Here is a 26,364-nt window from a genome sequence, read left to right as displayed (position 1 = left end):
CCCACCAAATTTGGTTCATTTTCCTGAATGTATGCGTCAACAACACACAATCTGCTAGGTGGCGCTATAGTCCCTAAGCCACACCCTAAGCCAGAGCTCTGTTTCTGACTAGCGGCAGTAATAACAAACAAGCTCACCAAATTTGATTCATTTTCGTGAATGTATGTCAACCACAACAGGTAACACACTAGGTGGCGCTATAGAGTCCCTAAGCCACACCCTCGGCCAGAGCTCTGTCTCTGAATAACGATAGCAATAACACACAAGCACACCAAATTTGGTTCATTTTCGTGAATGTTTGTGTCAACCACAACAGACAATGCGCTAGGTGGCGCTATAGAGTCCTTAAGCCACACCCTAGGCCAAAGCTCTGTCTCTGACTACCGATAGCAATAACACACAAGTCCACCAAATTTGGTTCATTTTCGTGAATGTATGTGTCAACCACAACAGACAACGCACTAGGTGGCGCTATAGAGTCCCTACGCCACACCCTATGCCAAAGTTCTGTCTCTGACTATCCATAGCAATAACACAAAAGTCCACCAAATTTGGTTCATTTTCGTGAATGTTTGTGTCAACCACAACAGATAACGTGCTGCTAGGTGGCGCTATAGAGTCCCAAAGCCACACCTTAGGCCAGAGCTCTGTCTCTGACTAGCAGAAGCAATTCCACATGTAGCTGCCAAATTACATCCAATTCATAACCTTTTTTCTGCCTATAACACCAACTTCCTGTTTCTTAATAAAACACCATAATTCAAACCTTCGCCATTTCGATATACTTTTGAAATTCAAAAATCTGGTCGCAATTCCTCTCGGGCAACCCCTCAAGATCATTTTAGTGCTGATATGACATGATTTCGATAAACCGTCTAGGAGAAGTGTTTCAAAATACGTGATGTGCAAAAATCATAATCATAATCATAACTCAAATTCTTGTAAGATTCACTGTGTAGTGTCAATGTAAAAGTTGTTCAGATGAATACAATACATATGCCCACCAAATTTGGTCCATTTTCGTGCATGTATGTGTCAAACACAACAGAAACCGCGCTAGGTGGCGCTATAGAGTCCCTGAGCCACACCCGTGGCCAGAGCTCTGTCTTTGAGTAGAAGCATCAATTCCACAGGTAGCTGCCAAATTTCAAGAGTTTTAGAGCATGCCAAGTTGGTGAAAAAGGGCAAAACATGTCCGGTAAGAGGAAAATACTATAATAAGAATAATAATAATAAATATAGCCGCAAGCGGCGATGGCGGGCCCGAGCACCTGCGGTGCGGAGACCTGTGAGATTTCGGAATCTAACAAAGCAACATGTGTGTGTTGGTGGGCATGTGCATGAGCAACACACATGCCCACCAAATTCGGTCAAGTTTCCTGAATGTATGTGTCAGCCACAACAGACAACATGCTAGGTAGCGCTTTAGAGTCCCTAAGCCACACCCTACGCCAGAGCTCTATCTCTGACTATCGATAGCAATAACGCACAAGCCCACCAAATTTGGTTCATTTTCGTGAATGCGTGTGTCAACCACAACAGACAATGCACTAGGTGGCGTTATACAGTCCCTAAGACAACCTTGGCCAGAGCGCTGTCTCTGAATAGCTATAGCAATAACACACATGCTCACCAAATTTGGTTCATTTTCGTGAATGTATGTGTCAACCACAACAGACAATGCGCTAGGTGGCGCTCTAGAGTCCCTAAGCCACACTCTAGGCCAGAGCTCTGTCTCTGACTAGTGGTAGCAATAACACACAAGCCCACCACATTTGATTAATTTTCGTGAATGTATGTGACAACTACAACAGCCTTTATGCTAGGTGGCGCTATAGAGTCCCTAAGCCACACCCTTGGCTAGAGCTCTGTCTCTGACTTGCGATAGCAATAACACACAATCCCGCCAAATTTGGTTAATTTTCGTGAATATATGTGTCAACCACAACAGACAATGCGCTAGGTGGCGCTATAGAGTCCTTAAGCCACACCCTAGGCCAGAGCTCTGTCTCTGACTTGCGATTGCAATAACACACAAGCCCACCAAATTTGGTTATGTGTCAACCACAACAGACAATGCGCTAGGTGGCGCTATAGAGTCCTTAAGCCACACCCTAGGCCAGAGCTCTGTCTCTGACTTGCGATTGCAATAACACACAAGCCAACCAAATTTTGTTCATTTTTCGTGAATGTATGTGTAAACCACAACAGACAATGCGCTAGGTGGCGCTATAGAGTCCCTACGCCACACCCTAGGCCAAAGCTCTGTCTCTGACTAGCCATAGCAATAACACACAAGTCCACCAAATTTGGTTCATTTTCGTGAATGTTTGTGTCAACCACAACAGATAACATGCTGCTAGGTGGTGCTATAGAGTCCCGAAGCCACACCTTAGCTCAGAGCTCTGTCTCTGACTAGCGATAGCAATAACACACAAGCACACCAAATTTGGTTCATTTTCATCAATGTATGTGTCAACCACAACAGACAATGCGCTAGGTGGCGCTATAGAGTCCTTAAGCCACACCCTAGGCCAGAGCTCTGTCTCTGACTTGCGATTGCAATAACACACAAGCCCACCAAATTTGGTTATGTGTCAACCACAACAGACAATGCGCTAGGTGGCGCTATAGAGTCCTTAAGCCACACCCTAGGCCAGAGCTCTGTCTCTGACTTGCGATTGCAATAACACACAAGCCAACCAAATTTTGTTCATTTTTCGTGAATGTATGTGTAAACCACAACAGACAATGCGCTAGGTGGCGCTATAGAGTCCCTACGCCACACCCTAGGCCAAAGCTCTGTCTCTGACTAGCCATAGCAATAACACACAAGTCCACCAAATTTGGTTCATTTTCGTGAATGTTTGTGTCAACCACAACAGATAACATGCTGCTAGGTGGTGCTATAGAGTCCCGAAGCCACACCTTAGCTCAGAGCTCTGTCTCTGACTAGCGATAGCAATAACACACAAGCACACCAAATTTGGTTCATTTTCATCAATGTATGTGTCAACCACAACAGACAATGTGCTAGGTGGCGCTATAGAGTCCCTACGCCACACCCTAGTTCAAAGCTCTGTCTCTGACTAGTAGTAGCAATAACACACAAGTCCACCAAATTTGGTTCATTTTCGTGAATGTTTGTGTCAACCACAACAGATAACATGCTGCTAGGTGGCGCTATAGAGTCCCGAAGCCACACCTTAGGCCAGATCTCTGTCTCTGAGTAGCAGTAGCAATTCCACATGTAGCTGCCAAATTACATCCAAATTAGTCACTGTTTCTGCCTATAACACCAACTTCCTGTTTCTTTAATAAGTCGCCATAATTCAAACCTTCGCCATTTCAATATGCTTCGAAAATTCAAAAATCTGTTCGCAATTTCTCTTGAGCAACCCCTCCAGATCATTTTACTGCCCATATTACATGATTTCGATAAACCGTCTAGGAGAAGTGTTTCAAAATACATGATGTGCAAAATTCATAATGATAATCATAACTCAAATTTGTCTAAGATTCACTATGTAGTCTCAATGTAAAAGTTGTTCAGATTAATAGAACACATATGCCTACCAAATTTGGTTCATTTTCGTGCATGTATGTGTCAACCACAACAGACAGCGCGGTAGGTGGCGCTATAGAGTCCCTGAGCCACACCCAAGGCCAGAGCTCTGTGTCTGAGTAGCGACTGTGATTCCACATGTAGCTGCGAAATTACAAGAGTTTTGGAGCATGCGAAGTTGGTGAAAAAGGCCGCACGGGCAAAGAGGAAAAAAGAATAATAATAATCTGAGCAAAAACAATAGGGCCTTGCACCTACGGTGCAGCCACTTTCAGTGGCCGCACCTCGGTGCTCGGGCCCTAATAATCTGAGCAAAAACAATAGGGCCTTGCACCTACGGTGCAGCCACTTTCAGTGGCCGCACCTCGGTGCTCGGGCCCTAATAATAATCTGAGCAGAAGCAATAGGGCCTTGCACCTACGGTGCAGCCACTTTCAGTGGCCGCACCTCGGTGCTCGGGCCCTAATAATAATAATAATCTGAGCAAAAACAATAGGGCCTTGCACCTACGGTGCAGCCACTTTCAGTGGCCGCACCTCGGTGCTCGGGCCCTAATTAAGTCATTTTTGTGATTGAATTGGGGACTGACTGAGTAAGACCCAAGTTCTAATCCTCATAAAAATTTGTCTTTGCCTTGTGTGTTGCCACCTCTAGTCTGAGACAGAGCCCTGGCCTAGCGTGTGGCTTAGGGACTCCTGGTCACTCACTCACTCACTCACTCACTCACTCACTCACACACTCACACACTCACACACTCACACACTCACACTCACACACACACACACACAATATTATTATTCTCTCTTCGTCTTAGCCCGTTTGGCCGTTTCACCGACTTGGCATGCTCCAAAACTCTTGTAATTTGGCAGGCATATGTAGAATTGCATTTGATACTGAGAGACAGAGCCCTGGCCTAGGGTGTGGCTCAGGGGGTCTATAGCACCACCTATCGCGCTGTCTGTTGTGGTTGACATGTGCATGCATGAAAATGAACCAAATTTGGTAGGCAGATGTGTTGTATAAATCTAAACAACTTTTACATTTACACTACATAGTGAATCTTAAACAAATTTGAGTTATGATTATGATTATGATTTTTGCACATCATGTATTTTGAAACACTTATCCTAGACGGTTTATCGAAATCATGTCATATGAGCAGTAAAAGGATCTTGAGGGTTTGCCCGAGAGGAATTGCGAACAGATTTTTGAATTTTCGAAGCATATCGAAATGGCGAAGGTTTGAATTATGGCGTCTTATTACGAAACAGGAAGTTGGTGTTATAAGCAGAAAATAGGTTATAAATTGGATGTAATTTGGCAGCTACATGTGGAATTGCTTCTGCTAGTCAGGGACAGAGCTCTGGCCTAAGGTGTGGCTTCGGGACTCTATAGCGCCACCTAGTAGCACGTTATCTGTTGTGGTTGACACAAACATTCACGAAAATGAACCAAATTTGGTGGATTTATGTGTTTTTGCTATCGCTAGTCAGAGACAGAGCTCTGGCCTAAGGTGTGGCTTAGGGACTCTATAGCGCCACCTAGTAGTACGTTATCTGTTGTGGTTGACACAAACATTCATGAAAATGAACCAAATTTGGTGGACTTATGTGTTATTGCTATCGCTAGTCAGAGACAGAGCTTTGGCCTAGGGTGTGGCTTAGGGACTCTATAGCGCCACCTAGTGCGTTGTCTGTTGTGGTTGAAACATACATTCACGAAAATGAACCAAATTTGGTGGACACATGTGTTATTGCGATCGCTATTGAGGGTGTGGCTTAGGGACTCTATAGCGCCACCTAGCGTGTTAGCCGTTTTGGGTTGACATTTACATTCACAAAAATGAATCAAATTTCATGAGCTTGTGTGTTATTACTGCCGCTAGTGAAAAACAGCTCTGGCCTAGGGTGTGGCTTAGGGACTCTATAGCGCCACCTAGCGCGTTGTCTGTTGTGGTTGACACATACATTCAAGAAAATTGACCAAATTTGATGGCCATGTGTGTTGCTCATGCACATGCCCACCAACACGCCTCATGTTGCTTTGTTAGATTCCGAAATGTCACAGGTCTCCGCACCGCAGGTGCTCGGGCCCGCCATCGCCGCTTGCGGCTATATTTATTAGGGCCCGAGCACCGAGGTGCGGCCACTGAAAGTGGCTGCACCGTAGGTGCAAGGCCCTATTGTTTTCGCTCAGATTATTATTATTATTATTATTATAGTTTTTTCCTCCTTACCTGTTTTTTTTTTTTCACCAACTTGGCATGCTCTAAAACTCTTGTAATTTGGCAGCCATTTGTAGAATTGCAATCGAAACTCAGACACAGAGTTTTGGTCTAGGGTGTGGCTCAGGGATTCTATAGCGCCACCTAGCGCGGTTTCTGTTGTGTTTGACACATACATGCACGAAAATGAACCAAATTTGGTGGGCATATGTGTTGTATTAATCTGAACAACTTTTACATTTAAACAATATAGTAAATCTTAGAAGAATTTGAGTTATGATTATGATTATGATTTTTGCACATCACGTATTTTGAAACACTTCTCCTACACGGTTTATCGAAATCATGTCATATAAGCACTAAAATGATCTTGAGGGGTTGCCTCAGAGAAATTGCGACCAGATTTTTGAATTTCAAAAGTATATCGAAATGGCGAAGGTTTGAATTATGGCGTTTTATTCAGAAACAGGAAGTTGGTGTTATAGGCAGAAAAAAGGTTTTGAATTGGATGTAATTTGGCAGCTATATGTGGAATTGCTTCTGCTAGTCAGAGACAGAGCTCTGGCCTAGGGTGTGGCTTTGGGACTCTATAGCGCCACCTAGCAACCCGTTATCTGTTGTGGTTGACATAAACATTCACGAAAATGAACCAAATTTGGTGGGCTTGTGTGTTATTGCTGTTGCTAGTCAGAGACAGAGCTCTAGCCAAGGGTGTGGCTTAGGGACTCTATAGCGCCACCTAGCAGCACGTTATCTGTTGTGGTTGACACAAACATTCACGAAAATGAACCAAATTTGGTGGGCTTGTGTGTTATTGCTATTGCTAGTCAGAGACAGAGCTCTAGCCAAGGGTGTGGCTTAGGGACTCTATAGCGCCACCTAGCATATATGCTGTTGTAGTTGTCACATACATTCACGAAAATTAATCAAATGTGGTGGGCTTGTGTGTTATTGCTACTGCTAGTCAGAGACAGAGCTCTGGCCTCAGGTGTGGCTCAGGGACTCTATAGCGCCACCTAGCGCAGTGTCTGTTGTGGTTGACACATACATTCACGAAAATGAACCAAATTTAGTGGGCATGTGTGTTGTATTATTCTGAACAACTTTTACATGTAAACTATATAATAAATCTTAGAAGAATTTGAGTTATGAGTATGATTATGATTTTTGCACATCATGTATTTTGAAACTCTTCTCCTAGACGGTGTATCAAAATCATGTTGTTTCAGCAGTAAAATGATCTTGAGGGGTTGCAGAAAAGGAATTGCAACCAGATTTTTGAATTTCAAAAGTATATTGAAATGGCAAAGGTTTGACTCCAGGTGTCTTATAAAAGAAACAGGAAGTTGGTGTTATAGGCAGAAAACAGTAATTAATGTGGATGAAATGTAATGGAGTATTAGTTAGTGTGTTTGTAGGGACAGTCAAATACAAAGTTTTGATGTTGCTTAATGTGTTGTTGATTGTGTCAGTCAATAGCACACAATGATTGACACATAGTTTTACCTAAAGTATTATGAGACGAGTTTACAAATACTAATAGGCTAGCCTATTAACCCATGTTGCAATGTCCAATCCTAAAAAAGATGTGTTTGTAAGTCAAATGATGCGCAAGTCTGTTCAACGTAACTTAACAAACAAGTTACGACTGCTTTAGACCACACGTAATGCTGCCGTAGGTGTCTGAACAGTCTAGAATAATTTAGGCTACAAATGGCCGCCACTTGCATTCATGCCAGCATTCTCTTGGCATCCGTTAGCCTACTTCAGCAATTAAGCATCCGTTTCTTGCCATTGCGTTTGTGTAATTCCTCACCCAGCTGTTTACATGTTCTGTTTTGACGTCCCAATCTTCTTTCTATAATGTGTAGCGTTGTGTTCGTCAATTTGAGAATAACCCCCCCCTCCCCCCCCTCCCTCAGCTGTATGACCAGCTTGAACGCACGTAATTTTCAAATTGTCATGGGGGATTTAGGTATGGGAAACAGACGCTAATTCCCTCGGTAGCCTACCACAACATTTACGGTGGTTTGTCGGATCTATCCGGTGATTTTGTTACAATCAGCGATGTAAGTTATGCACCCGTTTTCCACCAGCCACATATATACATTCCAACATTGAAATTGTATTTTCCACGGAAACAAATAAAATAGCTTTGATCGGGATCTGTCTCAGCAATGCCCTAATTTAGTTTAGTGCACATAAGCCCACTCCCAAACTAGTCCGACTCTACTCGGTTCGCTCTACTTGATTGTAGGCCTGAAGAAACACAAACACCCACGTCGTAAGTGTATTTCGAGCTATGTACGAAACATGACATTTTAACGTGACTCAAGGAGATGCAAGCAGCTTGTTAGTTTGTGTGTACAAAATCAGCTAGCGAACATCACTTCCTATTACTGTGCAAACGTTAGCTAGCCAGGTCGGTTAACAGGCTAAATGAAATGGTTTATTATGTCCGAAAGTGTGTTTTATTTGTATCACACACAAGCAATGACAAAGAGAAGTTTCAGTTTTATGTTATTTCAGGTTAGTTTGCAACAATACACGTTTAACCACAGTCCTACCTAGCTTGCAAACCTTAGCCCAATAACTTTCTATGTAGGCCTACTGTGCTAGGTAGGCCTACTGTCAATGTCAGTCAAATGAAATAAAGTCAATTTTGAAATAATGTGTTATGTGTTCGAACGTGAGTTTTATTGACATCACAGATAAGCCTAGGTGTCAGTGTAACTAATGAAACATAATACAAACTCTCGCCAGTTATAAAACGTAACGTCAAGTTAAAAAGAGTCAGAGTTTGGGAGTAACATTATAGCTGAGCACTTAGCATTAGCAGCTAACTCTTAGCCGAACAGACAGTCACGTTCGATAACAAACACGTCTCAGTGATAGAGTGGCAACGTAGCCTAACGCCAAGTAAAAAGTGTCACAGTGGATGTGAACAATAACCCAACTTGAGGACGAGAGTTATTTGTGCGTGTGTGCCAAGTAAGCATGATAACATAGAATGTGTAGCCTATTTGTGGGAAGATATACTTAGGGATATTAGGTTTGTGTGGCAATGTGTAGTGTTCTTCAACTGTTTTGTTTTTTATATGTGGCGGCTATGAGCAAGGATACTGCAGGGAGTTGAACCCCATTCCACTAATGTGAAAGTACCACTACCAGTGTCTTTTGCTTTTTTTAGCCATTGGGGAAAATCTAAAACATTAATGCAAAAGCATGATGGTTAAAAGTGTTGTGGTTATTAGATGTGTTTAGATATGGGTTTGAGGTAAGAGAAAGGATAAGCCTATGTGTAGTGAAATGTTCTAATAAGAATAAAGTTATCCATCATGGCCATGCTGATGTATTATATAAAAGGAAACCCTTAGTGGGATTAATTAAACGAAAATGTTACACCAGAAATAGAAGCTTATCATTTAAAGTAGCATACATCATATCAACTCATAGGTTGACAGAGCCAAATTGATTGTCAAGCAACTGTATTTTCTATAATGTCTGTGATGGGCAACACAGTCTTTTTTGTGATTGAACTGGGGACTGACTATGCCAGACCCAATTCACATCCTCACAGGAATATTATGTAATATCCAGAATACAGAAAATCGCACAGTCATGATTTATTAGTGAAGTTTGCTTATATTAACACATACACCAAGACACAGATGAAACACATGTTGTATCTGTTGACGTTTCCATGGTCATGGACACGCAACAGGCACAGGTAAGAAACAACACATAGTACTCAGTTCTTTGTGCATAGTTTACATATAAACAGTGACAATTGTCGTCAAAATTACTGACATGTCAATATATTCATCAATGTGTAACAGTACATAAAATAGCTTCATGACTTGAAAAATATAAAGGCATCACTTTCGTGTGTACTTTATATGTGGATGTGTTTTTTATATACACATGGTCTATTAATGTACCGGCTTCGGTGGTTGATCCTGAAACCAGTTGGGTGTAATTATTGGTTTCCATGACCTTAATGTGATAATTAGGTTTGTTTACATCTACATTGCTTTCAGCAAGCACACTAATGATTTTATTTGGGTTATATTGTAGGGGTGTATGCGTGTTGTGCAAACTTCAGGATGAGAAAGTGGATAGAATTTAAATGAGTCAAGAATGACAGTGTGATGCAAAGTAAAAGGAAAAAAATCATGTGTATAATGATTGTATTAGGGTTATATATTGTAGGTGTGTATGCATGTGGGGCAGTGGTGGTAAAAAGACCAACAGATGATAAATGAACTTGAGGATGACAGAAGGCAACACAATCCTTTAACTCATAGCAATGTGTGTGTGCGCCAAGGATGCATGTAAACATAGAAAGGGTATTTGTGGTAAGCCATAGACACAAAGTCACTTACAAATATTGGTTGACAGATAAAAACACTGTTATAGGTCAGCCAATTAATATGCACAGACATATAAAAAGTCAGTTTCTTGCAGTATATCGACATAATACTTTGGAATATAGTAGTTATTGATAGTGGGCGTTTAGGGATATTATGTGCGTGTGGTAATGTGTATAGAGATCTATTAGTCTTGTTTTTATATGTGGTGGCTTTGAGCAAGGACACCGCAGGGAGTTGAACCCCATTCCACAAATGTGAAAGTACCACTACCAGTGTCTTTTGCTTATTTAGCCATTGGGGAAAGCAAAAACATGAATGCAACATCATGATGGTAAAAAGTGTTGTAAGTGTTACATGTATTTAGATATGGGCTTGGGGTAAGATAAAGGATATATATGTGGTGGAATGTTGTATTATGAATAATGCTGTATTCATTGGCCATGATGATCATCATGATGGTAAAAAGTGTTGTGGGTGTTACATGTATTTAGATATGGGCTTGGGGTAAGGTAAAGGATATGTGTGGTGGAATGTTCTAATAAGAATAATGCTGTATCCATTGGCCATGATGATGCATTTATGTTAAAGCGAACCCTTGGTGTGATTAAACTAACATGTTACACCAGAAATAGAGGCTACTAATCTACAGTACATCATATCAACTGATGGTTGACAGAGCAAAATGGATTGTTAAGCAAAACTATATTGTGTATATTTTTGTGCAGTGCAACACAAGCTATTTTTGCGATTAAACTGGGGACTGACTTTGGCAGACCCAATTCCCATCCTCACAAAAAAGCTTGGTTGGAATGGTATGTAATATTTAGAATGCAGTGTATACACACAATCATGATTTATTAGTTAAGTTTGCTTATATCAACACATAGAGACAGAGACACAGATGAGACCCAGTTGTGACACATGTTGTACCTGCTGACGTTTCCATGGCCATGGACACGCAACAGGCACAGGTAAGATGCAAATCCTTAGTAGTTTGTGCATAGTCTATAAGCAGGGACAATTTCAATCAAAATTAGTGGACACGCAACAGGCACAGGTAAGATGCAAATCCTTAGTAGTTTGTGCATAGTCTATAAGCAGGGACAATTTCAATCGGAATTAGCAAGATGTTAATATGTTACTCAATGTGTAACAGTACACAAAATAGCTTCATGAGCTGAAAAATATAAAGGCATCACTTGTGTGTGTATTTTATATGTGGATGTGTTTTTGATATACACATGGTCTATCAATGTACCAGCTTCTGTGGTTGATCCTGAAACCAGTTGGGTGTAATTATTGGTTTCCATGAACTTAATGTGATCATTAGGTTTGTTTACATCTACATTGAAATCTCCCAACAAAATTATGTTATCACTCAACACTGTCAACGCATCCATCAAGTGTTTGAGGTGTTTTTGGAAAATACGCAAATTATATGATGGAGGTCTGTAGATGACCACTAACACAAGGTCAGGATTTTTTATTTGTAGAACTATAAATTCCAAATTACAAACTGGAAAAGTAGGAAATTGATATAATCTGGCAGAGTGCACATACATCCCAACTCCACCATGTTGTTGTGTGGCCAGGTCATGAAATTCACTGCTAGAATGAGTATATGACAATTGTCTTGATTTGTGATGAAAAGAATATTCTGTTATGGAAACTCTTTCAGGGCTGAATGAGTCACCTAGCCATGTTTCTGTCATTGCGACACAATCAGGATGTAATGATGCAACAATTGCTTGTAAGTCTTGAAAATGTGCATGCAAACTTTGTACATTTAAAAGATAAATGGAAAAGCAGTTAGACATAGGTTTTTCAATAGTGTCATCACACAAAAACTTTGGCATGCTTGCAAGGTGTTGGGATATGTGCTGATTACAATAAATAGCCTTTTCAGTGAAATCACTGATGATCAGACCATCAAGGGAGGTAACTCTACTCAAAGCTACATATGCCTGTCCAGGTGCAAATATTTTGTGCAAAGAAACCACAGCCGTAGCGAGTGTTAAGCCTTGGACCTTATGTACAGTTATTGCCCATGCTAGTCTCAATGGAAATTGCCGACGCAATCCACCTTTGTAATCAACTCGCTCTTCTTCAGGGAAAATAGGTGTAGCCATGTGCAATTGTGAGTTATCTGAAATGTATTGTTTACGTCTTTTTATACCTATGTCATCATCATCAAATTTAACATATACAGAGGTAGGGAATTGACTTCCAGGCTGTATAGCTACATGCACCACTGAACCACAAACACCATTAACTAAACCATCTGACACATCAATGTTTTTAATCAACATGACACGTGCACCTTCACCTATGCATAAGTCTTCCAATAAATTTGTCTGACGAACTGAACTATGTTGCCCTTGTTTCAATATTGTTTTACCTGTTTTGTGGTTTTTAACATAGTCTTGAGCTTTAATAGAAGCATATTCCTTACAATGTTTACATAGCTGTTGCAAGTTATATTCCTGTACTTGAGCATTTGTAGAGAATATATGCAGAGCTGAACGCTCCTCACCCGTTTCACGACTTTGTAAAAGCGCAATGTCTTTTGGAAGAATGGAATTGGTCTTAACACGTGTTCGCAGCCGATTTAACAGTTCTGCAAATTCTGTATCTTTTTGACGAACAACAGTATGTAGTTCAACAACTGAAAAAAGAGTATTCCAAAAATTAACAGTTGAAGTCTCCATATGTAATGGTGTACCCTTAACTGGACTTAACTGAAATAGGTCTCCTACAGCAATCACGCTAACATTTCCAAATGGGTCAGTAGTACCAGACTGTTTTATCTGTCTGAGTCTACCATGTACATAGGCTAATAGCTTATGGTCAACCATGGACACCTCATCAATGACCAACATCTTTAAATTGCCTAAAGTTGCTCTTAGTGTATTTAGTTTCTCCTCACCAAGGGGGGTGTATGGTAATTTTACATCTGTCCCTATACAAAATGCGCTATGAATGGTTGTTGCTTTTAAATTATAGGCAGCTATACCTGTGGGAGCAGTCAGTAAAATGCACAAATCATCTGGATTTCTGTTTTGTTGACACAAAATACGATTTGATTCATACTGAATTGCTTTGATCAAATGGGTTTTCCCAGTGCCTGCTCCACCTGTAATGAAGACATGAACAGGAGGCGGTTGTTTTCCCTGCACTTTCTCTAAACACCATTGACGTATCTTGTAAAATATGGACAGCTGTGTTGTGTTCAGTGACCTAATTAATGCTAAACCCTCTGCTCGAACTAGAGATTTTGTTTGGTTTTGAAGAAGAAAATGTGGTGAACAGTTATTTTCCAAGTCTGCAATAGAATCTACTGGGTCATTTACCATTTGTCCCTGATTTTTACTTTCCATTTGGCATTCTAACCTATCAATTTCTAGTTCAGGGCATAGTTGACCCCATGCATCTTCTAAAACAACATTTTCTAGCTGTTGCTCAGCTGATTGCAAAATGTCCATATCCACTTCAAATTGACTTTTGATTTGATCTACCAGAGTTTTAACAGACCTTAACATGCCATCAGAAAGACACACATGACCAAGCTTGTAAAATTCCTCAAAACTGTTGAATCCTGGTGGTTTAAGTTGTATGTCTTGTCTATATGGTAGAAAAAGTTGTAGACTGGTTTGGTGAAAAAGTTCTGGGCTTTTGGTTTCAGAGAAACCTGCGTACCGTATAACAGCAGGTTTTGTACGGGTTCTACGAACAACATAGCCCAAACTATTTTTTAATTGAATTTTATTCCTACATTTTTCAGCAGTAGAAAGGACCCTATACTCAGATACAAATGTTGCTAAAGGCATGTCCTCAAATAAACTGTCATCAGGTCTACTTTTATACCTATCTATGATGCTCGTCATCCACATGTCATTAGTTGACACAGGTCCACCATCAGCTCGTGATTGTAGAACAGCTAAAGGAAGACTCATTTTAACAACATTGTCACCTGTGGGGATGAACATCACTTTACGTGAACATTCCTTCAAATGAAGATTTGTTAGGCGGTAAACTGCTTCCTGTGCACTTACATCACGATTATGTAAATACACACTACCTATCTTCTTAAGTGCACTTTTTGCATCAAGATTGTGTTCTTTCTTTGCTTCCCTCTGTGCATTACTTAGGAGCAAACCCATCTCTCTTTCTGCCTTAGATATGTAAGATATTATGTACACAATACAAGCGTATGCATCCACAACATATTGAATATCCATATTGGCATTCCAACATTTCAAAAGGAGCTTGTTGTACTGATTTACCCACACATGTTGTGGTTGCCTTTTTAAAACAACTTGCGTTTTGTTTCCATGAACTGCATATGCCGTTTCAAATATGTCTTGGGTTATGCCTAAAACCTCAAATAATGAATCAATTGAGTTGAAATTGTTATCACTATTTTCTATAGCTTCTTTAACAGATGATAAGATTTCTTGTGCTCTTTTTTTCTCCATTTTATAGTCATTAATAGCACAGTCACATTTACTAGATTTGTCACATTGACATTCTCTGTTTGCAACAACAACCTGAGGGCATTGACATGCATCTGGTTGTTGACATTTGCATGTGTTGATCGTCATGTCTTCATCCTTCTTATGGGTGATGAAAGTACGTGCAGATGGCGGTTTTGGGAAATTAAATCTACAAGTTGTACCTTTCTTTTTACAAGTCTTTGAATGCTTCTTGCTATGCTGTTGGACAGCTGATGCTGTGTCATATAACTCTGCATCTTCAGAATCCAACTCACATGTAACATACTTGTCAACAAAAGCAGTAACCTCCTCGTCTGATTGTTTGTCTATCTGAGGGGCATTCTCAATCCAAAACAGACAATGAACATGTGGAGATCCACGTTGTTGGAACTCAACTCTATAAAAGTAATCCACAATTTTGCCAATTGGATTTGCTGGTGACATAAGCACACCTTTCAAAAAGCAATGCCATCTGTGGTCAAACATTCGAGCTGCAGTGACTGGATTTTTGCGCAATAACTCACACTTGTCTGCCCATTGCAATTCCTCAAGAGTTTCATGCCTGCCTTCTTGTAGCAAAAGTGTTGACAACAAATTTGTCCAGCGCATATCAGCAGATGAAAATGAGCAGAACCAGGTTGGAATTCCTAATTGCCGTATTAATGCAAACAAATCCTTTTGCGCAGCCTGCCAGAAAGCGGGTGTACCACGAATGGGTTTCAAAAACCTATAACCCTCATCGTTTTGAAGCAGAGACTGTAAACTTCCCTCATCTTTCAACAGATTAGAATTAACAATTGCTGGATTCTTGTGTTGTTTTCCTTTTCTTAATGCTATGGACACATTAGATACTACTTGTTGTATCTCAGATAAATACTGAGCATAAAAAATATACTCAACATTTTTAGCAAACCTGGTATCTGCATTTAAAACTCTCATGTTGAAATATCTGGACAAAGTTATTCGTGATTCTCTTTTGTCATGGTAAGTATGTAACCCATCTGGAAACAACGCAGGAAAACATTTCGCTTCATTAGCTTTATCCATTAACATTTTGATGGGAGAGTTACCTTCACCTGGCGCTAGATGCAAAATTTTATCCAAGTAATGATCCAAAACCTCTTGGCCAATATCCACTGGTTGCAAACATGTATCCATAAACATACAATACTGCTGTCTATCATGTAGTAGCTCATCTTCAGTTCCCTCATTGCCTGCTGAAGGTTGGTCTATATGAACATCACTATCTGTTTGTTGTGCAAACGCATTTATCCAATCATTATTAAAATCAATGCCTGCATAATATTTATTGTTTTGTTTCAAACACCTAAATGCATTTAATACATTTGTAGAATTCACAAACTCATATTTGTAATGTCCTTTATACGTTAGTTTCCTTTTCAATTTAATAGGTAAAAGTGAGTTTTCCATATCAGTTCTTGGCAAAACGTTTGTGGTTTCAACTATGTTTGCAGGGACACAAGTTACTGGACCATGCACACCATTTTGCCCTCCTTTAGGTAATGCCAACAGTTTCATAAAAGGGATATGTAAAGCAATTAAATGCTGTTCTAAGGAATTCAAACTACTCAGCTCGCTGGGAACATTTGAAAGAATCAGGTTATTGTGCACACTTTCTACAGGAATTTGATTTTTGTTTAATTTACAATCACAACTATGACATATCCACAATTCACACCTGGATGTACCCATCCATTTACAATCCACATAACACGAAGAATTGCAAGTGTGCAAGTAATCTTTGGTTATGCATTTGGTAGCAACATGCTGCTCACATTTAGACGTATATGTGTTTTCATTACAATGTTTCACCTGATCTTTGAAAAGCAATCGCTGACAAACACAACAAACATAACTTGGCCCGTCTTTCACTTTATCCATGAAATTGATCATAACTAAATCAAACTGTTCTTGTTTAATCGTTTGTTTGAGTTTCCTTTTTTTATTTTCAACATATAAATATTGCTTCAATTCTTTATTTAAAGCATATTTTGCAATACTAGCATTTTTCACTCTAGCCTGGAACTGTGCATTTTCCCCATACTTTTGCTTACTTGAATGTTTCACTCTAGCTTGGAACTGTGCATTGTCTTTATACTTTTGCATACTTGCTTTCTTCACTCTAGCCTGGAACTGTGCATTTTCCCCATACTTTTGCTTACTTGAATTTTTCACTCTAGCTTGGAACTGTGCATTGTCTTTATACTTTTGCATACTTGCTTTCTTCACTCTAGCTTGGAACTGTGCATTGTCTTTATACTTTTGCATACTTGCTTTCTTCACTCTAGCTTGGAACTGTGCATTGTCTTTATACTTTTGCATACTTGCTTTCTTTTCCTTAAGCCTGTATTCTTCATCTTCACAGTATTTATTCTCTCTTCTTTTTCTACTTACCTCTTTAACAGCGCACCTTACCTCTGCATTTTCCTGGTACCTCTTTAAGACTGACTGCTTTTTGCATGTTCTATATTGTTCATTCAATGAGTATTTCAACTTAAATTGTTGTACTTTTGTCAACCTTACGTCAGAATTTCTATGGTAATAACGACGTACCTTTTCCTTCACACAATTTCTGTATTGCTCATTAGTTTGATATTTAACCTTTTCTGCAGAAATAACTGTCTTCTTTAATGTCGACATTGACCTTGATAATTGTTCTTCACATGTCCTTCTTGTCCTTTTACATTCAGGAGATTTAACAATGTCTTGATCTTTATCACTACTGTTTTCTATGCTATTAAACATTTCACAAGACATGTCTTCAAAAGAACGTTTTCGCCGTGTAATACATCCTATCCTATCAATTGTGTTAACTTCTTTTTGACAAGCCATAACACACCCTTCCTTGTTCACAGCTTTAACACAAATCACTACACCATACTGCATATTTGAATGATTCACATATACACCACTTGCAATGTTTGTTTGACGAACACAGCTATATGCAACCCACGTTTCACCATTAAAAATATGAATTGGCACTTGCAATAACTCACACATCACTTGAATCTCAACACCTGTTGCTTCACTTTTAACATAATTCATTCTAGATGTGTTAATATATTCAACCACATTGTTGTAGTTTCCCTTCAATAATGTATGACAGAAAGTGGGATTATCTTTCATATACTTCACAACAGCAAGGCGCAATTTTCTATGACTTGCTTGAGAACCAGTTAAAACATCACTAATTGCTCTGAAAAACCCATTGCCATCTGAAATCATAGCCTTAGTATCACAAGGATCTCCTAAAGGTACTGAAACTGATGTAGATGGTATGGCCTGTGTGCTGTGCTCAAGCTTAAGTCTTTCACACAAACTTTCTGCAATGACTGTGCATATAGGATTAAATTGTTCATTATGTAATGGTTTGGAAACATCAATATTCATTTCTATTTGTTCATTTCCATGCTCTTCTTTTGTAGTGATCGAACTGCTGCTGCTGTTCACTTCCACAACACACTTCAAGTTGTTATTTATCTCAACAACATCCTGATGCACTTCAGCCTCAAACCATTCACTGTGCCTGTCCGTTTCACTGACAAAACGTTCGTCAACATCACAACCATCATGTACCGTAAAAGATCCCTGTTTTTTCTCAGACACTGGTACTGCTAAACGTGATTGTAACGGAGTAAAAGCCTTTGTATCTGCGCACAATTCACCCACAAACTCTACGTCATTTTCAAACAAAGGTACATCATAATCAGAGACCACATGGATGTCTTTTACGATTACACTGGACATATCCGTTTCACTGACAAAACGTTTATCAACAACGTCCTCATCATCTACCGTCCAAGTTCCCTGTCCTTTCTCAGACATTAGTGCTGCTAACCTTGATGGGAACAGATTGGAAGACTTTGTATCCGCGAGCACTTCACTCAAAAACTCCACGTCATCTTCAGACAAACGCGCTTCATTATCACAAACCACATGACTCTCTTGCACAATTACAGGTAACTGAGGTTTAACACTAGACGATACAGTGTCAAGAACACTTCTGCTTGCAACTTGAACAGAATCAACGACATCATAGTGACAACCTCTAAAATGGTCTAGGTAAATGCCTGGAGTGAACTGTGTACTGTTCAGACATCTGAATTTCAACCATTGCTTATTACTAAACGTGTAAATATCCACGTTCAAAAACTGAGCCATCATGTGCATTTCTACCTCCGTTGCCCATGAGCCGAGATTCCTCATACCGCTCCTTGTAATGTAATCTGCAACTGAGCGTGACCCTCTATCCAAAATGCACTGGTCTTCGTGTGACATCATATAGTTTAACACACCCTCTCGCAATATTGCGTGGTGCTCCTGTGACCCGCTTATGGAAAAACTCACACCGCGGAAAAAACAATTGCCATCGCCAACCATCTTTGTTATTCCACGCGGCTCACCAAGAAATGTCTTGTTGACATACTGTACATCAGAATTGCCAGTAAAACGTATCTTTAATTCCCCGCACAATACCAAAGCTAAAGGTGATGGAATGGGGTTGAAATATCTTGTATCTGAAGACGATTCGCTCACACACTCAACAACATCTTCAATTACACATACATCATTATCAGCAATGCAGTCAATTGGCCTGCTGATTACCGGCGAAGAAGGCTTCCCACAAACCTGCGCATAGGATCCTGCGCAATTCACCTGTGCATCACCGACAACCTTCTGTCTGCAACTCGTACGTTTATTCATACAAGCTGGCGCTTTGGCTGTTAGGCCTACTACAGGCTTTACACAAACCTGTGCATAGCTTTTTGCACACTTCACCTGTGCATCACCGACAACCTCCTGTCTGCTACTCGTACGTTTATTCATACACGCTGGCGCTTTGGCTGTTACTACAGGCTTTACACAAACCTGTGCATAGCTTTTTGCACACTTCACCTGTGCATCACCAACAACTGCCTGTCTGTACCCCATAATAGGACCATCTACGCATGCAGAAGTTTTGCTTGTTAGTATGGTCAAATCGCAACGGCTATCAACAACATCAACATTTTGAATCTCAACAGCCACATCTACTGTTTGATTAATAGGCGCTTGCAACTCTTCAGTGTCAACCTGAATACCGATCACGGTGAAAGATCTGGCTTTAATCAATAAAACCAACTTGTCCAAGTGATACATCAAATCGTGAAAATTGGTATTAAACACAACCACGCTTGTACCCATTTCCGATATTACACCTTCCTCATCACGATTGTTGAAATCCAACACCACCAGGTAATCATTATGCTGCACTATCGCACACACCTGACCTCCGATATTTAGTATGCAAGAGTCATTGCACAAAAGTTTCTCCTGTACACTCTCGTACAAGGCATTGTGTTCACCAAATTTAGAAATTGTACCACAATGCAAGCCATCACATCGCACTTTCACAGCACAATCAAACAACTGGTGTTTCCCGTCAAAAGTCATCATCTTTCCATCAACTGTTTGTTCGCCAGTATTACACTTAATCAACTTCTCGCTTTCTATACATATGTTGTCTATGTCACGGCCTTTCCATGCACAAACTGCATCTAAGCAACTCCTCACAACACCAGCAACAGCACAACGTAGGCTAGTTAAAAAATCGGGTTTAGACATGGCATTTCTCAACTTTAAACCAAGCTTAATCCCGCTGGGAGGCTGACGACTGCACACACATGCCAAAGGACAAAATCCCAAATTCTTACTTTGATTGTTGAAGCCAGCGCGCCTCATATTATGGCACCTCTTTTTCGGCATATCTTCAGTCTGCAACACGCCTGCTGCTCTTCAAAGAAAATAATCCAAAATGGTCCAACTGTTGTGCTGAATTGAAATTAGCAACCGTTTTCAAGGTCCACTGCAACTAGCCCGCTGTTCTTCAAAGTCACTTAAATTAACCTCAAAAAATCAAATGACTTGATTCCGTTCAAATAACTTTTAAAGCCGCACACCGCAATTCGCCCGCTGATCTACAAAACCAGTAGCCAAATACAACGACGTGAAACTATCCGACTGCAATGAAATAGTAACACCTTCTTACACCACCCAATATTTAACCTCCTAAAGCGGACCTTGGTGAAGACTTCCAAACAAATGTCGTCCCACCCTCACACCACCCCCACGGCCCCACCCCAACACACAGATGAACGCCATGAGAAAAATCCTCATCCTTGGCCTAACCCTGTATGCTCACATATTTCCAAAATTGTCCCATTTATCATTCCCATTCATATCTATAGCATAGTATACATTTGTCAGCGTAAATAACAATAACTTTACATTAGGCCAACACATATGCCTAAACACATTACTTCAACTTGTCTGTGCTACAGCCTAATGTGCATGTGTTTTGTATCAATCACTGACGTCGTGAGCCTTAGTTCAAAATTCACCTTTATTTTGAACTATTAAACTGTTATTCACTGGCACCTACAAAACTTTTCAAAGCATGGAAATCACGTTGGAATTTCTAAAAGAACAGCAACACAACTTTCTGTTTACATTCAAATGGAATTTATCAAGTCACTACATCAAATACCACAAACGCTTAAAACTTTTCAAGTTGTAAGGACACCGCAAATGTGATAAAAGTTTCATGGTGATACCTATTAGGCCTATTTAAAAACTTTACCCTATTCAACTGCCCTGTCTCGCCTTAAAACATCAGGCCGCAAACTAAAATGTACAATTCCAAGGGATTCACTGTAAATTATTTCAATGCAATAGAAAAAGCTTTATATACCTCCAAGGGCTGTCATTTCTTTCACTGTACAAATCATTGCAAATGTAAATAACATTACTCGCCTATGTGTCTTGTGTCTTCACACAATTCATATCATATGTGTGCACGTATTTCATCATTCACCCTGCTCAAACAAACCAACATTTTGTTTTCTCACAAAAATGCTCTATGTATTGGCTCATTTTCAAAAACTCTTCCAACACTAACTGAGCCCATACACTTGCCACATGCCTATTTTGTCAAACAATTGTGAAAAGTACTGGCTACTTCATTCCTCCACACACATACCTACTATTGTGTACAAGTGACCACATCCTGGGAACAATTAACCAGGATGGGCCTGCATGGTTTACATATTGTAGACCTACACCATCTCAAAATTCCTCTGAGCACTTACAATTGAAATTTCATTCTCAATAAAAAAAATGTCCAAGTTAATGGTCAGTCGTTAATTCCTGATATTCACACACATACAAACTATTGTGTAGAAGTGGCCAACATCCAGGGGGCCATTACATTGTGTTTACAAGTGTAATTTCATTGTCAATATGTGACACCTTAATGGCTAGTCGTTAATGTCTAATCTTTACAGACAAACAAGCTATTGTGTCAAGATGTGGTGCAGATGGCCAACATCACAGGGGGGTCATTCCGTGTCAAATCACCCAATTTCAGCTACATTTGGAAAGTGACCCTCTCCAAAAAAATCTGAAATAAATCACAGGTGTTTGTAGATTAAACCTATGCATAAATCTTAAATAGTATATCTGGATCACTAATGGTTTAAAAACTACAGCCCTTTGAAGCTTCAAGTCATTTTAAGCATTGTGGTAAACAATCCTTTTTGGTCAACTGGCAACGTTATTGGTTCTTTTGGTATTACACACACATCAGTGAAACTATGTGAATGGAAGCACATTTTCCTGTTGAATTAAGAAATCTAATCAGATCAGAGGTATCTTTTGTAATTTCCCCTCTGCAAAACTCTGAAAATGACTATAAACTCATTATGTGAAAAGACATCATCACTTTTGAAAGTTTTCATTCGTAAAGTATGTGCCACAAATTTCATCAGTTTTTTTCCCCACTCATACATGGACTATAAGGTCATGTCCATGCATCAATTTTGGTTGTAATCCTTGTCGTATTGTCAGAGCATTTTGTTTTAATTAGGCTTAATTTCCATAAGCCCATTTTCGTCCTATCATTTCACCATGTTGATAGTTAACAGGATCTTTTTTAATTTTACCATATATCATTTTGTATGTGAGGACCATCTGTCCAAAATTTGGGCTTGTTGCTGAGTTTCTTTATTTGAGATATGATTTTTGGAAAATATTCTCTATAAATCTACTAAACTTGGATTGGATCTGCAGTACCTCTTTGCACCACATGGGGTGCTCTTTTAATACAATGGAAGTCAATGGAAGAGTAAGAGAGTCACTTGTTTGATGCCATATCCAATCTAAACACACATTTTATGGTTCATAGTTAAATTTCTCCACGTAATTATTGCAACATGAACAACATACTACTCATAAATAAAACTTATTTAGAGAAAATAAGCAGATCAAGCAAATTATACACACATAAGACTGACTGGTCATCATACATGCAGCAAGAGGATTTGCATAATTGCCATCTTTGGCACTTCCCACTGATATAGATGAAGAATGATGGGGCGGCAACACTAGGATAGCATATCCAGTGTTAGTTAGATCGGTGGGAATGAGCCTGGAGCACCTTCCTCCAGAGTTGAGGAGAGAGGTTGAGAAGGGGCCTATATGCTTGGTATGCAGTCCTCTGTGACAGACTAAGAGCATCAAGGTGGATCAGTGGTTTGTTTCCATGTTATCTGGGAAAGAAGTGGGAAAATGAATGTCATGACGGAACATTAAAAAGGGGGGGGGTTCTAAAATTCAGTGCATTGCCGGATGCACAAAAAAGTATTGCTTCAGTTGACATCAGGTATTTTAAAAGATACTTGATGAGTTGATCTCCTTTTCATGAATGCATCTTGGTTTTGAGCCCTCATACCTTTTGATGAATACTTGTATGTGATGGAAACATGCATGGTCATCTAATACCTGCTCTAAACTGCATCTGACGCTTTTTCTGCATCTGACAATGCACTAAATTCTACAACCCCCTTTTTTCTTAGATATGTTCATAACTTTCATTTTCCAAATTCTATGGTGGTGTAGATGGCGAGCTCTTGCTACATGTGATCAGTTAGTGTGTTTTTGCTTAATCAGTTTATTTAGCTAAATAACATTTATTTATGAATAGTATGTTGTTCATGTTGCAATCATTACTTTGACCAATTCAACTATGAACCATATGAGTGTTTAGATTGGATATGTGCAGCAAACAAGTGCATCTCTTACTCTTCCATTGCCTTCCATTGTATTAACAGAGCACCCCATGTGGTGCAAAGTGGTACTGCAGATCCAATGCAAGTTCAGTGGATTTATAGAGAATATTTTCCAAAAATCATATCTCCAATAAAGAAACTCAGCAACAAGCCCAGTTTTGGACAGATGATCCTCACATAAAGAATGTGATATAGTAAAATAAAAAATAAAAAAACCTGTTAACTGTCCACATGATGAAATGATAGACAAAAATGGGCTTTTTGAAAATCAAGCCCAATTAAAACAAAATGCTCTGACAATATGCCAACGATTACAACCAAAGTTGATGCATGGACATGACCGTATAGTCCATATATGAGTGGGGAAAAAACCTGATGAAATTTGTGGCACATACTTTTCGAATGAGAAGCCTTCAAAAGTGATGATGTCTTTTCACATAATGAAATTATAGCCATTGCACAAACTTATTTGCATTCGACAAATGCATATGTTGCATTGTTAGATTCCGTACAGTCACAGGTCCGCACCGCTGGTGCTCGGGCCCGCCATCGCCGCTTGCGGCTATATTTAGGGCCCGAGCACCGAGGTGCGGCCGCTGTAGCAGCGGCTGCACCGTAGGTGCAAGGCCCTATTGTTTTTGTACAGATTATTAGGGCCCGAGCACCGAGGTGCGGCCACTGAAAGTGGCTGCACCGTAGGTGCAAGGCCCTATTGTTTTCGCTCAGATTATTAGGGCCCGAGCACCGAGGTGCGGCCACTGAAAGTGGCTGCACCGTAGGTGCAAGGCCCTATTGTTTTTGCTCAGATTATTATTATAGTTTTTTCCGTCTTACCTAACTCCTTTTTTCACCAACTTGGCATGCTCTAAAACTCTTGAAATTTGGCAGCTACGTGTGGAATTAGTAACGCTACTCAGAACCAGAGCTCTGGCCTAGGGTGTGGCTCAGGGGCAGTATAGCGCCACCTAGCGTGTTGTCTGTTGTGGTTGACACATACATACACGAAAATGAACTAAATTTGGTAGACATGTGTGTTTTAATAATCTGAACAACTTTTACATTTAAACAATATAGTGAATCTTAGAAGAATTTGAGTTATGATTATGATTATGATTTTTGCACGTCATGTATTTTGAAACACTTCTCCTAGACGGTTTATCGAAATCATGTAATTTAAGCACTAAAATGATCTTGAGGGGTTGCCCGAGAGGAATTGCGACCAGATTTTTGAATTTCAAAAGTATATTGAAATGGCGAAGGTTTGAATCTAGGTGTCTTATAAAAGAAACAAAAAGTTGGTGTTATAGGCAGAAAACAGTGACTAATTTGGATGAAATTTGATGGAGTATTAGTTAGTGTGTTTGTAGTGACAGTCATATACAAAGTTTTGAATTTGGTGTTGTTTGTGTTTTTTAAAAGCGCATTAATGATTGTGGTGGACACAGTTTTAGCTAAAATATTTTGAAGCGAGTTGATGAATAATAATAATCATATCAAGCTATGCTGCAATTTTGATTTTAACCATGTTAACAGAAAGTGAGTTATTTTTCATTTCATATTTGCCCAATCACACAGCCCCTCCTCTCTGTCCTTCTCTGCCTCTCTCTCTGTTGCAACTAACAGACACACGCACGCACTCTGTCACCCCCCTTCTCGGGTCCTCCCTAACTAACACACACACATTGACACACGCGCGGCTTTCTAGAGACACAGAGACAGACACACACACACACACACACACACACACACACACACACACACACACACACACACACACACACACACACACACACACACACACACACACACACACACACACACACACACACACACACACACACACACACACACACACACACACACACACACACACACACACACACACACACCCTTTGGGCAACCGTGGCCTACTGGTTAGGGCTTGGGGCTTGTAGCTGGAGGATTGCCGGTTCGATCCCTGACCAGTCCACAGCTGAAGTGCCCTTGAGCAAGGCACCTAACCCCTGACTGCTCCCTGAGCGCCGCTGGTTGGGCAGGCAGCTCACTGCTCTGAGTATAGTATATTAAAAAGTATACAAAAGTATATTGAAATGGCGAAGGTTTGAATCTAGGTGTCTTGTAAAAGAAACAGAAAGTTGGTGTTATAGGTTGAAAACAGTGACTAATTTGGATGAAATTTGATGGAGTATTAGTTAGTGTGTTTGTAGTGACAGTCATATGCAAAGTTTTGAATTTGGTGTTGTTTGTGTTTTTTAAAAGTGCATTAATGATTGTGGTGGACACAGTTTTAGCTAAAATATTTTGAAGCGAGTTGACGAATAATTATAATCATATCAACCTATGCTGCAATTTTGAAATTTTGACTTTAGCCATGTTCACAGTAAGTGAGTATTTAGGTTTATTTGTGTTTGCATATGTCTTATACTCCATCCATTTAGCTGAGCAGGAGTAGGTGCTCTCTCTCTCAGCTGCATGTCTCTCTCGTCCCCTGCTACTTCTCTACACAGACTCACAGACACTCTCTCACCCCTCCCCCGTCATTCTCTCTCTCTGTCACGCACGCACGCGCGCGCGCGCGCACACA

General features: G+C 40.0%; 1 protein-coding gene across 1 annotated transcript in view; it reads left to right on the top strand.

Moving 5' to 3' along the window:
* The window catches only part of LOC134086938 (NACHT, LRR and PYD domains-containing protein 12-like), a 176,458-nt gene that overhangs the window by 95,008 nt on the left and 55,086 nt on the right, over window positions 1-26,364 (top strand). The window lies entirely within an intron of this gene.

The sequence above is a fragment of the Sardina pilchardus genome, chromosome 1 (assembly GCF_963854185.1).
Source record: "Sardina pilchardus chromosome 1, fSarPil1.1, whole genome shotgun sequence".
NCBI lineage: Eukaryota > Metazoa > Chordata > Actinopteri > Clupeiformes > Clupeidae > Sardina > Sardina pilchardus.
This window is presented reverse-complemented; position numbering and strand designations above follow the sequence as displayed.